The following is a 12,151-nucleotide window of genomic DNA, read 5'->3' as shown; positions in this document are numbered from 1 at the left end:
CCTTTATTTTTAAAAGGAATTTATTTGTAACCACTAGTAGGTAGATTGATCATTTATGTATTAGAGATAGGATTTATGTTGATACAAATCATTTTGTATAAAATTATGATATATGTTTTTTTTTGTTTCTATCCATAGAAGATAGTGACTAGCCCATGTGACATATTCCTGAAGAAGTGCTAAAGCGTGAAACATGTAGAATCCAGTGTCAAAATTTGAATTCACCTCACCGTTGTTGGATATCCATCTTTACCTGTAGCATAATACCACCTTGGGTTGGGGTGCAATTTTTGAGGTATTCTGGAGGTTGTTTTCCAACACTGGATAGTAAGGTGGTTTTCAGAGTGGCTTGTATATCAGAGAGGATCTTGTATATTGTTGAATATGGTGATGTATATATGATTTATTGTTTATGTGACATATATTTTTGAACAAATTCAATAAAAGAATATTTTTAACAAATTACCAATGTTGTAAACCATGGTGTCCATTTTGCTACTTCATAATATTAAAACGGAACATGGAAGTGAATACTGCTTGACTTTATTAACCACTTCAGCTCTGGAAGGTTTACCCCCCCCCATGACCAGGCCATTTTTGTAATACCGTACTGCGTTACTTCAACTGACAATTGCTGTACCCAAATAAAATTCATGTCCTTTCCCGACTAATAGAGCATCTTTTTGGTGGTATTTTATCACCTCTGCGGTTTTTATTCTTTGTGCTAAAAACAAACAAAAAAAAAAAAAAGATTTACTTTCTGCTATAAAACACACACATTAAAATTTTTTTAAAAAGCTAATTTCTTTATCAGTTTAGGCCAATATGTATTCTGCTATATGTTTTTGGTAAAAAAAAAAATCCTAAAAAGCGTATATTACCACAACACAACAAAAGCAACTAAAACAGTCCAATGAACAATCAATCACTTTATCCCAGCGCACATAGGATTACAATTTAAAATGAAACAAAATGAAGCAAACGTGTAAAAATTATATAAATGTATAAAAAAAGTTCTTCGCACTGTGAGCAGCCACTATGAATAACATCCAACATTTAAATATATGCCTTAAATCTTCATAGTCGCCTCAAAATCGTTTAGCATTAGCAGCACTCCTCGGGTGTATTCCACCTCCTGTGCCTTTGAATGTCAAGTAAACAACCATGTGAGTCTTAAGAATATTGCACCACTTAGGTTTAGGGGGATGGAATCCAAACTTAATCTGCAGATCCCGTCACCACACCACGTGAGACCTCTCCCTTAGGTAATCAAACTCACCAGATCATTGAAATAATTCCCCTGGAATGAAGTGAGTATCCAAGGGGCTAACAATGTTTAAATCCATGGCAAATGGGAGGGAGTTCGAGATTAAGGAATTTATCTCATGCAACTCCCACCTACGTAGTTTATTCCCTTAAATGCCCATGTGAGCTAATGTATAGTGTCCGCACTAAAAGAACCACACCCTCTGACGAAGTTGTGATGATGAAACGCATCAGTGCATGATCACGCGGTTACCAGGACCTCCGGAAGTTTGGATCGCATCCTGGGAACCACCGCGATCAGTGACTATTGATGAGCTGTGAGACTGATACATATTGGCTGAGTGGTATGAGCCTTTGAATAGATGCTTGATTTGATTTCTTTTGTGTAAATGCAATTTAACAAGGGGGGGATTTTGGTACAATATTTTAAAAACAGTATTATGCTATGAGTCCATTTTATTTTTTATGACATGGGTGATACCTTGAGGAGACGAGAATTTCAGATTTAGGAGGATCCTTTATCATCCACGGAGTACAAGTGTGTTATTCCAGGCAAATTATATTAACAATCTGGTGAGTTTGATTACCTGTGTGGTGACGGGATCTGCAGATTAGGTTTGGATTTCATCCCCCTAAATCTAAGTGGTGCAATATTCTTAAGACTCACATGGTGGTTTACTTGGAATACACCCGAGGAGTGCTGCTAATGCTATACAATTGTCTATGAAGATTTAAGGCATATATTTAAATAAGCGTATATCGATTGGTTTGCTCAAATGTTATAGCATCTGCAAACTATGGGATATTTTTATGGATTTTTTATTTATTTATTTATTTATTTTACTAGTAATGGCGGCGAACAGCGACTTATAACAGGATTGCGACATTGTGGCAGACAAATCGGACACTAAGTAACACTTTTTGGGGACCAGTGACATCAATGCAGTAATCAGTGCTAAAAAATGTGCACTGTCACTGTACTAATGACACTGGCAGGGAAGGGGTTAACATCAGGGGTGATCAAAGGGTTAAATGTCCCTAGGGAGTACCTTCTAACTGTGTGGGGGTGCTTTTACTGTGGGAAGACAGAGATCCGTGGTCCTGCTTAGGAGAAACACAGGATCTTTCTTCCCTTGTAACAGAACAGCTTCGTAAGTTCGACTCCAACATCGGGCGTTCGTGTGTTTGCTGAATGGATCTTTCTTTTTTCATTCACCTACTGTGTGGAACTGGGTTTGCTCATCAAGGGACTTTTAGACCTGTAACCTAGCTTGATACTGAACTCATATGGGCTAACCAATCAAATCTCTTAGATTCATTTCTAAGAAAGAAAATGTGTCTCTTATAGGTAATAAACTTGTTAAGTTCAAATATCCAATAAGATATGGTCAGAGGGTGCAGGGAAGTCCACTTAAGGGCAATTTGTCTTCAAATCACAAAAGGCGTACGTAAAGCAGCAATCCGCTTTGGTGGCTTAAGGAGTTAAACATGCCCTGCTGCGGACTAGTTTTGAAAGGCTGTATTATCTGCAGTCTCGTAATCCTTATTGAGAGCATACAGTTGTGGACAGTAGCAATATCAGTCTGGGGGGAGGAGAGTGTTAGATGTACTAACAAATTTAAATATACTAATAACCTGAAGCCAAAGGCCAGCTAATACTTTATAATTAGTTACAGCAAACAGGGTTTTCCATTTTGGGATAAAAGATTTACTAAAATAAATAAAAGCTGATTATTGTAAGCAACTCTGATAGTGTTAAATGGTTTGTCTCATCCCTGTAACTCATACAATCTGCCGGAGAGCTTGTTCTTTTGAAAAACAGACTTTCTGGTTGGAAAAGAGAGAAAAAGAATACAGCCATCACATCTAAGAAATGGTGCTGGTTTGGTTGCCTAATAAGATGGCTGCTTAAGCTTCTTGCTCCAGCACACCGAGGTTCTCTACACACTCTGCTGAAGGAGTCATTCGATTTAAAACATGGGGAAAACTGACCTGAATACCTCAGGATTGTGTTCCAGATCACCCAGGAACACAAACACCCAACTGAGCGGTAACATGCCGGAGTTATTCCGAACCCAGCAGAAGGGAGCGATGGCCTCCACTCAACAGACAGGCCGCACCATGCACACAGCTAGCAGAAGCCCGAGGTGTTCACTCTCTTCCCAGCTAGAGAACGCAGCTCTGATCCTTAACAGATCACTCAGCATAGATGATCTGCAAGATGTTGCTGCTAACATAAGAGACCTTGACGGCAGAAATCTCAGATCTGAGGATCGACATCCAAGGAGTGGCAGCACGTTTAGAAGAAGTGGAGGAAGTAACTACCCGCCATGATGCTGCACTCCAAGACATTAAGCTGGCCTCAGATGCACACACTCTACATCTACGTGAGCTCCACCGACACCTGGAAATGCCATAATCTCTGGGTGAGAGGACTTCCAAGGCTATTGAACCTGGCCAATTGACCCAAGCTGTATTAACCATCTTTAACAAGCTTTTGGACAGACCGCCAGATATACCTAGCTCTACGTCCTAGGGGCAGAGATACAGACCCCCCCCCAGGGATGTAGTTTGTTGCATAGCCAAGAAGAGATCCTCCGAAAGCAAGAAACAGAAACTGTATCCTATTTCAGGGAACTGAAATCAAGCTGTATCAGGATCTATCTCGTATCACTCTACAACACAGGAAGGATCTCCATCCCCTGCTTGATCACCTTCGAGACAGAAACATAACCTACAGGTGGAAATTCCCTCTCTGTCTTTCAGTAACCCATTTGGGTCGCACAGTCAATTTGTGAGGCCCTGAAGACCTACAATTGTTTTGCGATGACCTAGACCTCCCTAGGGTGGAACTCACTGATTGGTACAGCGGTCTCCGCCTACCCCCTCTACCTGAAGGAGAACCCATGGAGCTACAGATGCAGGGATGACCTCTCCCCTCCATGCACCGAGATCATTGCGACCTGTCCACCCAGCTCCAGCTTACCGACACCCATCACAAGAAGGGAGCCAACCTTCCTTCCTTGCTCATTGCAGAGCACGTCAGGACTAAAAGTTATCTGTTTCATCTCTACTGCTCTCCTTCTTAGCTGTCTCCAACTGAACACTGCCAGGGATATGCAGTGAAGCCGTTAAATATAAAGGTTCAGGTATGTTGCATAGTTTTGACCCCAATGTTAGACTATCCCAACTTTTAACTTGTAGGTCTTCCTCTTAATAAAGGGTTGACTATGTACAACACATTCAGCAAAAACCTGCTATTGATCAAACATTGCCGATCTGCTCTGAAGCCATTTAGCGGAAGGTAGGACATGCCACAATAACCCCTTTTTGCCCTATAGCTGCTAAACATTTAAGCAATATATTTCTAGCCCTAAATGTGAACACTACGCTAGAAACCGATGCCCCCTTAATTTCCTCGCAAGTAATTAAGCACTAGTACTATTTGGCATAATACACGGTGACTTTCTGGATGAGTTTTTCCTTCCCATGTGTCCAAGCAAATATCTGCCATTCACCTCCTCACTATTTCAACGTCTACTTGATTGACTCTGGCATACAGTTATATTTTAAACATACTAAGCTCCCCCTCAGACTATCACGTACCTGGTGGAGACCAAGCTGTAGAGAGGGCTTCTCTTGCCCCTCCTGTCCAACACCCCTGATAGAGATGACAGGCGGGTAGGACACAGAGTGGCACGAGGGCCGGTATAGCAGGTGGTGTCTTGACAGAAGACTGATGGCTGTGGATCACCGGATGAACACCTGGAACTGGAACTCGTGATGCTGGATGAGAAGGCAAGAGCGAAGCCGGAACACAAGCCAAGGAGTCGTCAACAGCCGGACAGCACGGGTACAGGAACCTGAGACAGGAGCGGAGTCAGGATACAAGCCGAAGTCGGTACACAGTCTGGCAGCAAGGTACAAAAGCATAAGGCAAAAGCAGGGTTAGACACAAGCCGAGGTCACAGGTAGCCAGGCAGGAATCCAAAGGAGAGTCAAGGGCAAGCCGGGTCGGTATAACAGGTAATCCAGAAGCAGGTCAGGGACAGGAACAAGCTGAAAGACCACTCAGCAATATGCTCCTGTCACCTCTCAGTATAAATAGGCCGTTTGGCGCCAATCACGTGCGCACGTTGTGTACGCGCGTTTGCGCGTTCGCGCATGCGCATACGCACATTCCTTCCTGTGTGCCTGGGCTGTTTGGGTCCAGCTGAGCGTCTCTTACACAGACCCATGCCTGTTCCCACAGGTGTATGTTGTACAGTTTGAACTGAGACCCATAGAAGGATCTTCAGGGCACCCTAAATCCATCCAGCCACAACAAGCACCCGAAGACTTATGCTATTTTATTGACTGCTCTCATAAGCCCAGTTTCCATGTTGATCACTACTATCCCAACGTTGGTCATTCGTAGATCACCTCAGTAGAGTGCTCAAAGTTTATATATCAAACCCAAACATATATACAAACACACACTATACTCTGTTATTAGACTCTGGGAGACCGAGTTTAACATTTTACTGATACACAAATCATACTCAAAAATGAGGATATGGAGGTAACTATAACCGCACCTTCCTTAACAACATTAAATGTAGATCCACTGTGGTCTTTGAATCCGTTCTGCTGACCCGATCTACGAGTGCCTAAATGTTCATTAGACAGATGCTCACTACTACCATACTATGCGTTAAGACTTTAACTAAATGTTAGACACAATCTTTTAAAATATGTGTTTATAAGATTATTTTTGCTCATTTAAACCTTGTTTTTTGGATATTTACCATCTTTTAAAGAGTTCAGTCTACCCAGAAGATACTCTCCCATTCAGTTTACCAGCTTGCCTAACAAATGAAACTTTTCTCTGCATTAAGATTAATGCTCCACATCTATCCCCTCAAACATTTTTTCAATACTTATATTTACCTCTGCTGCTTGGATCTGGCCGAGGGGGAGGGGGAGTGGAACCTGGAGGCAGAACCCTTCCTGCACTGTTGAAATACACATCACAAGCTAAATGTATTGTATATCTCACTGTATAAACTGGAACAGGTTAGTGGATATGCACACAAACAGAACTCCATGGGTGTGCGCAGGGGGGTGTGCCAGGTGTGCCCTAATCACTATGTGCAGTGCCAATTCCTTCTATTGCTCAGGCTTCCCCTCATGTTGGCCCCCGCAGTGCTGCTGGCTTCCCTCCTCCCCTCTCCCCCTGGCTCCTGCGGGGGATGTTTCAGGGTGGAGAGTGTGGTAAGGGGCTGGAAAAAGGCTTTTACCAGTGCCTTCCTTTTCTAAGTGAACACCCACTCACTCACTGTGTTCATTCATATCTTAATCATAGCAACCTGTGTTTACTATGCTTCGGTTTTTGAATGAACAGGAAGCCGCTCAGCACAGAGCACTTCCCATTTATTCAATGTCCAGTGCAGCTGAGGCTGCAGAAAAAGGCATGTGTGTTTGAGCTTTGGGATGCACACCATAATGCAATAGGCTGTGCACACCTATGCAGAACTGGACCTTACAGAGACCATACGAGGATTACCTGTGCCATTTTATATTAACTGACCTGGGCACCGGCTCATGATATCACTAACTGTCTCAAACTTACCTAGTGAGACATCGGACCCTAATGAACACCTGCTACAGATTATGAAGACTAACACTATATACCCATCGTGGGATTATAATAGGGTTAGTCACTTTATGTAATACCTTGTCACATGACAAGAAATTTCAATCCTCAGTTGTTTGCCATGCTGAAAACCAGGGTACATATGTATACTGAGTCATGTAGTTAATATTCTTTTATCTAGAGTGATGACTAAAATCCTACCATACCTCATGAATCCCCTTTCATGTAATAAAGACCTATACTTGTGTAATCCTTCCTCATACGCTCCTGACCTCACCAGTGCCAAGGCTTCCTATACACCTATTTCTTTACATATATATCTAGTGCGGATTTATTTCACGTTACCACCAGGCGGATTCTGACCAATTTTGCCTACCCTTTCCGGACTTTTATTCAACTAGGGTGGCTAGCTGGTCTATTTTACCAAAACAACCGTCCCACATTATCTCCTAAACACCACATCTTCTTTGCCCCTTCCCCTCTCTACCTTCCCCTTCAAATTATTATTATTTTTTTTTCTTTCCTCTCGCTCTCTGCTCCAAACCAGTGTTAGAGTAAGATGAGGGCCTGACCTTTCACAATGCCCTCCACCACAATAAGGAAAGCTGATGCCCATCTTAAAATTGTATCCATCAATGGAAAAGGATTGAAATTCCCAGAGAAACACTCTCAGCTTTTAACACATGCACAACGCATGGGAGCTGACCTACTCTTTATACAAGAGACACATTTCCATTCAGACTGTATGCCGGAACTAGCATCAACAATCTGAGTTACCAAACTGCTTTACACGCAACAAACAAACATGCTAAGACCAAAGGGGTATCTATTTTAATTTTCAAGCATTTGCCACTACAAATAGATGATTCCCTAATAGATCCCCTAAAAGGTGAAGATGGTCGATATCTCGTAAAGGATCATTATGGGGGGGGGGGGGCAATTACTCTCGTTAATATACTGTATAAAGCCCTAATACAGCTCAGGTCGGATTCACTTAACCCTCTAGAAGACACCTCAACTGGTACATCCTCAATGCCCTACCTGTGCTCAAACAAATCAAGCTACAACTACATGACCTTTCGCTTCACAATGCCTGGCGAGTAATAAGCACAAAAGACTATACATTTTTTCCCCCACCTCATAACCCCTATTCCAGGATAGATTACTTCTTATCTCAAAGAGATCTTCCCTTTCTGCTTAAGGTGACTATCGAACCAATGGTAGTGTCAGACCTTAATCCAATAACAATGACCCTCAGATTCCCTGACCAACTTGCTTTTACAAAGACTTGGAGACTTGACCCCTCATTACTCACAGACAGACATAGAATGCTTCCCACGTTCGAGAATCTCTTCAAAACTTCTTCAAAGAAAATGACACCCCTGACGTAGCTCCGCCTACTCAATGGGAAATGCATACATGTGTCCTATGCAGGATTTTTCTTTCGCTGTCCACTGCATGGAAAAAAGGGGCACGGGCATATATATCTTCTTTACTACAGACAGAAAAGACACTTGAAATTACTCACAAATGCACATTATCCCAGCGAGTACATGCGGAGTTGCTTCAGGCCCATGCCAAACTGACAGATGTATTAAACCGAAAAATTAAACTAAAGTTTGTGCTTTTTCAGTAGCTCTTCTACGAGCAAGGAAACAAATTTGGCAAACTCCTGGTCAAAGCTCTACAAGCTAGAAAGGCAATATCCACAATCCATCAAATACGCACCCCCACAAGGCCAAAAAGTAATGACTTTCACAGACATCGCAATGCAATTTGAAATGTACTATTCCGCCCTTTATAACCTACCTCCAGCCCAACGTCCACCCAACGATCCCAGGTCACGACTGGAAATCATACAAGATTTCCTCTTGCAATACAGCCCCAAACCTATTTCCTGTGAGAAAGCTTTTCAAATAGAGGGCCCCTTGATGAACTTAAAACAGCAATTCAACAACTGAAACTGGGGAAAAGCCAATGACCAGATGGCTATACAGCAACATAATATAAGACATTCTTAGACGTCCTCGCACATCCTTTTTTCGAGCATTCAATTCCCTCTCAAAACCGAATATTGATATGAGTAGCCTCTCAGGGGACACATATTTCAGTGATCCCAAAAACAGGAAAAGACCCCAACCTAGTACCTAATTACCACCCAATTTCCCTGCTTAATTTAGACTTAAAAATATTCGCCAAAATACTAGCTAACTGCCTCGGACCGATTATCAACACTCTTATCACAAACGATCAGGTGGGTTTTGTCCCTGGCAGGGAAGCAAGGGACAACATCATTAAAGCAATAAACATACACCATTGGCTCACCACCTCCGAAAGACAAGGCGCCTTTCTTTCCCTTGACGCACAGAAGGCGTTTGATAGGCTGGCCTTAGACTATTTAACAATGGTGCTACAGAGTTTGGGCATTCGGACTTGTATACTGAACTTTATTATGGCCCTCTACGCTGCGCCCTCAGCTAAAGTTTGTATCAATGGTCTCCTATCGAACGCCTTCTCCATCCACAACGGTACAAGACAAGGATACCCTCTTTCCCCTCTACTGTTTATACTTACACTTGAACCCCTGCTTAGATGCATCCTGGAGAATGAAAACATCAAAGGTATAACTATCGCAAATAATCAATATAAACAAGCAGCTTTTGCAGACGATGTCCTGCTTTTCCTCTCTGAACCACATAACATTGTTCAGAAATACATGCCTCACATACTCTTCTACAGAAGAGGCCTCCAAAGAAAACAAGACGCACTTTCTCTCGCTTGATAGGGAAAACAATTTACTCCATTCATCTCCCATACTCCCATCCTCATATCCTTTCTCCTCCCCTACGCTAGCAGTCTTGCAAGCCTGCAAAAGGGGAAGAGGGAGAGGAGGGGAGAAAAGGAAGAGCGGAAACAGGAAAAAAAGAAAAAGATTTTTGAGAAAACATTTCTTCTTTGAGACCAAACCATCTGCATTAACAGATCTACTTTACTTAATAAAGTTTTGATCTCTAATATATGGTTTCGATATCATGTTTACTTAAACTTGTGACTCCTTTGTTTGCTGTTATCAGTTAATATAAGATCAGGGCGAAAGTCCCTTGTTTCTATACCATAATACCTTTTGCCAGGGCTTTTTTTCTCAGAGAATAGGTGCAGGAACTCCTCCCTTCTGAGTCACCCCTTAACTCTGTCCCCTACCCACCCCCGAGCACCATTCCTTGGTTTCACCTCCTACCCACCTCCCAGTACCACCCCTTTTAGAGAATTAAGGATAACAAGAAAGGCAAAATAATAGATCTAGAAACAATGGACACCCCAGCGACAATAGATCCACCCCTGCAACAATGGACTTCCAACATCCAGCATCAATAGACTCTCCAGCAGCCAGCAGCATTAGGCCCTCCCTCAACAGTAGATCCCTCCCAGCAATGATTGATTCCCTACAACATGATACCCCACCAGCAACAACAGACTTCCCCAGCAACAATAGACCCTCTGTGCAAATAGATCCCCTCCAGCAGCAAATAGATCCCCTCCAGCAACAAATAGATCCCCTCCAGCAACACTAGATTCCCCAGTAGCCAGCATCAATAGACCCTCCAGCAGCCAGCAACAAAGACCCCTCCCTCAACAATAAATCCCCCCCAGCAACAACTGACCCACCAGCAGCAAAAGACCCACCCCAGCAACAATAAATCCCTATGAATAACAGAAGACCTCCCCAGCAACAATAGATCCCCATCCTTGGCAGCAATAGATTCCCTATTAGCCAGCATCAATAGACCCTCCAGCACACCCCAGCATCCCTTGCCATTACATACATTCAGTTCTGGAGGTGCCGGAACTGCGTTCCCCCGCTTTCCTGCTGAAAAAAAGCCCTTCCTTTTGCTGTTTGTATGTACGTAATGTCTGTAACACTGATTTTGTTCATGCTGTTAACTTCCAAATAAACTTGTTTGGAAAAAAAAAGATGGTAAGCTGCAATATAATAAATGTTTGCTTTTGTTTTAATACTGCTTTAACCACTTCAGCTCTGGAAGATTTTATCCCCTTCATGAGCAAACCATTTTTTCCTAATTAGAACTGGCCTACTTTAACAGGTGAGTGCGTGGTTGTGCAATGCTGTACCTAAACTAAATTGTATAATTTTTTTTTTTTCACACAAATAACAGGAACATTTCCTATCAAATGCTTACCGTAATTTTCCTTTCCTAATGGGGGAGGGCGCATGCTCCAACACTGCCATCCCTGAGCTGATATCCCCATCAACATGCAACTTGGCATATATGTTGGGGTGTTCTAACTCAGGACTGGCCTCCCTGGCACTCTTCCCTCTACTCTTCCTAACGGTCACCCAACTGCCTACCTCTGATGCCTGCATCTCCTCTTCTATGCTGGCCCCTGCCAGCACCTGATGGGTAAAGTCCAAGCTCCTTTCCAGGTTGTTGATGCTACGCAGTGTTGCCACTTGTTTCTCTGGAAGCTCAGATCCTGGATCTAGAAAACAAAGTATTCGCCCTCGATTGGTTCATCAAGGAACGCATACATGCAGCAAGAAGTGCACTGAGTGGCATCCCCAATCCTGTCAGACATTATTACCCTCCACTCTATGGGGATAATTAGTAATGACCTGCTATTCCTTACCTACTCTACCTCTATTTCCCCTGGTACTAACCCTAAGGTACTCACTGGTCGCAGATCACAGTCGGTCACAGATCACAGTCAGTCGCGGATCGCAGTCAGTCGCCGGCCGCAGTCAGTCGCCGGCCACAGTAAGTAATGAGCTCTAAGTTTTTCATCACTGCTTTGCAGGAGTAGGCAACTCACAGCGGGTGCCAGCGTGGGGGCGCATATGTGTGTGCCCTAAATCCAGTAGTAGGCAGCGACGTACGGGTATGTAGCTTTGTCTATAGTGGCCGCTCAGTGCAATGCGGGCAGGCAGACGCTAAGCAGTAAATAAAAATTGGCCAGTGGCAGGACAGTTTTGCATCAACAAGGACAGAGTTATCCAAAGCAAAATCATGGACAACTTCTTTCTGCTGGTCAATGTTGGTTTAACAACTTCCGGATCGACCGCCGCAGTCGGTAATTTGACGTTAAATACTGGGGTTATAGCAGCAGATAGCTGCCATAACCCCGGTATTTTTTTACTGGGTGGATGGACTGCTTTAACATAAGTGGTCCCAGCGGTGAATTTGCCACGAGATCACTTTCATGGGCAGCAGTGGAGGTGACGATATACCCCCC

Source organism: Pelophylax lessonae (genome assembly GCF_965119305.1).
Source record: "Pelophylax lessonae genome assembly, chromosome: 3".
Lineage (NCBI taxonomy): Eukaryota > Metazoa > Chordata > Amphibia > Anura > Ranidae > Pelophylax > Pelophylax lessonae.
Note: the sequence above shows the minus strand (reverse complement) of the source record.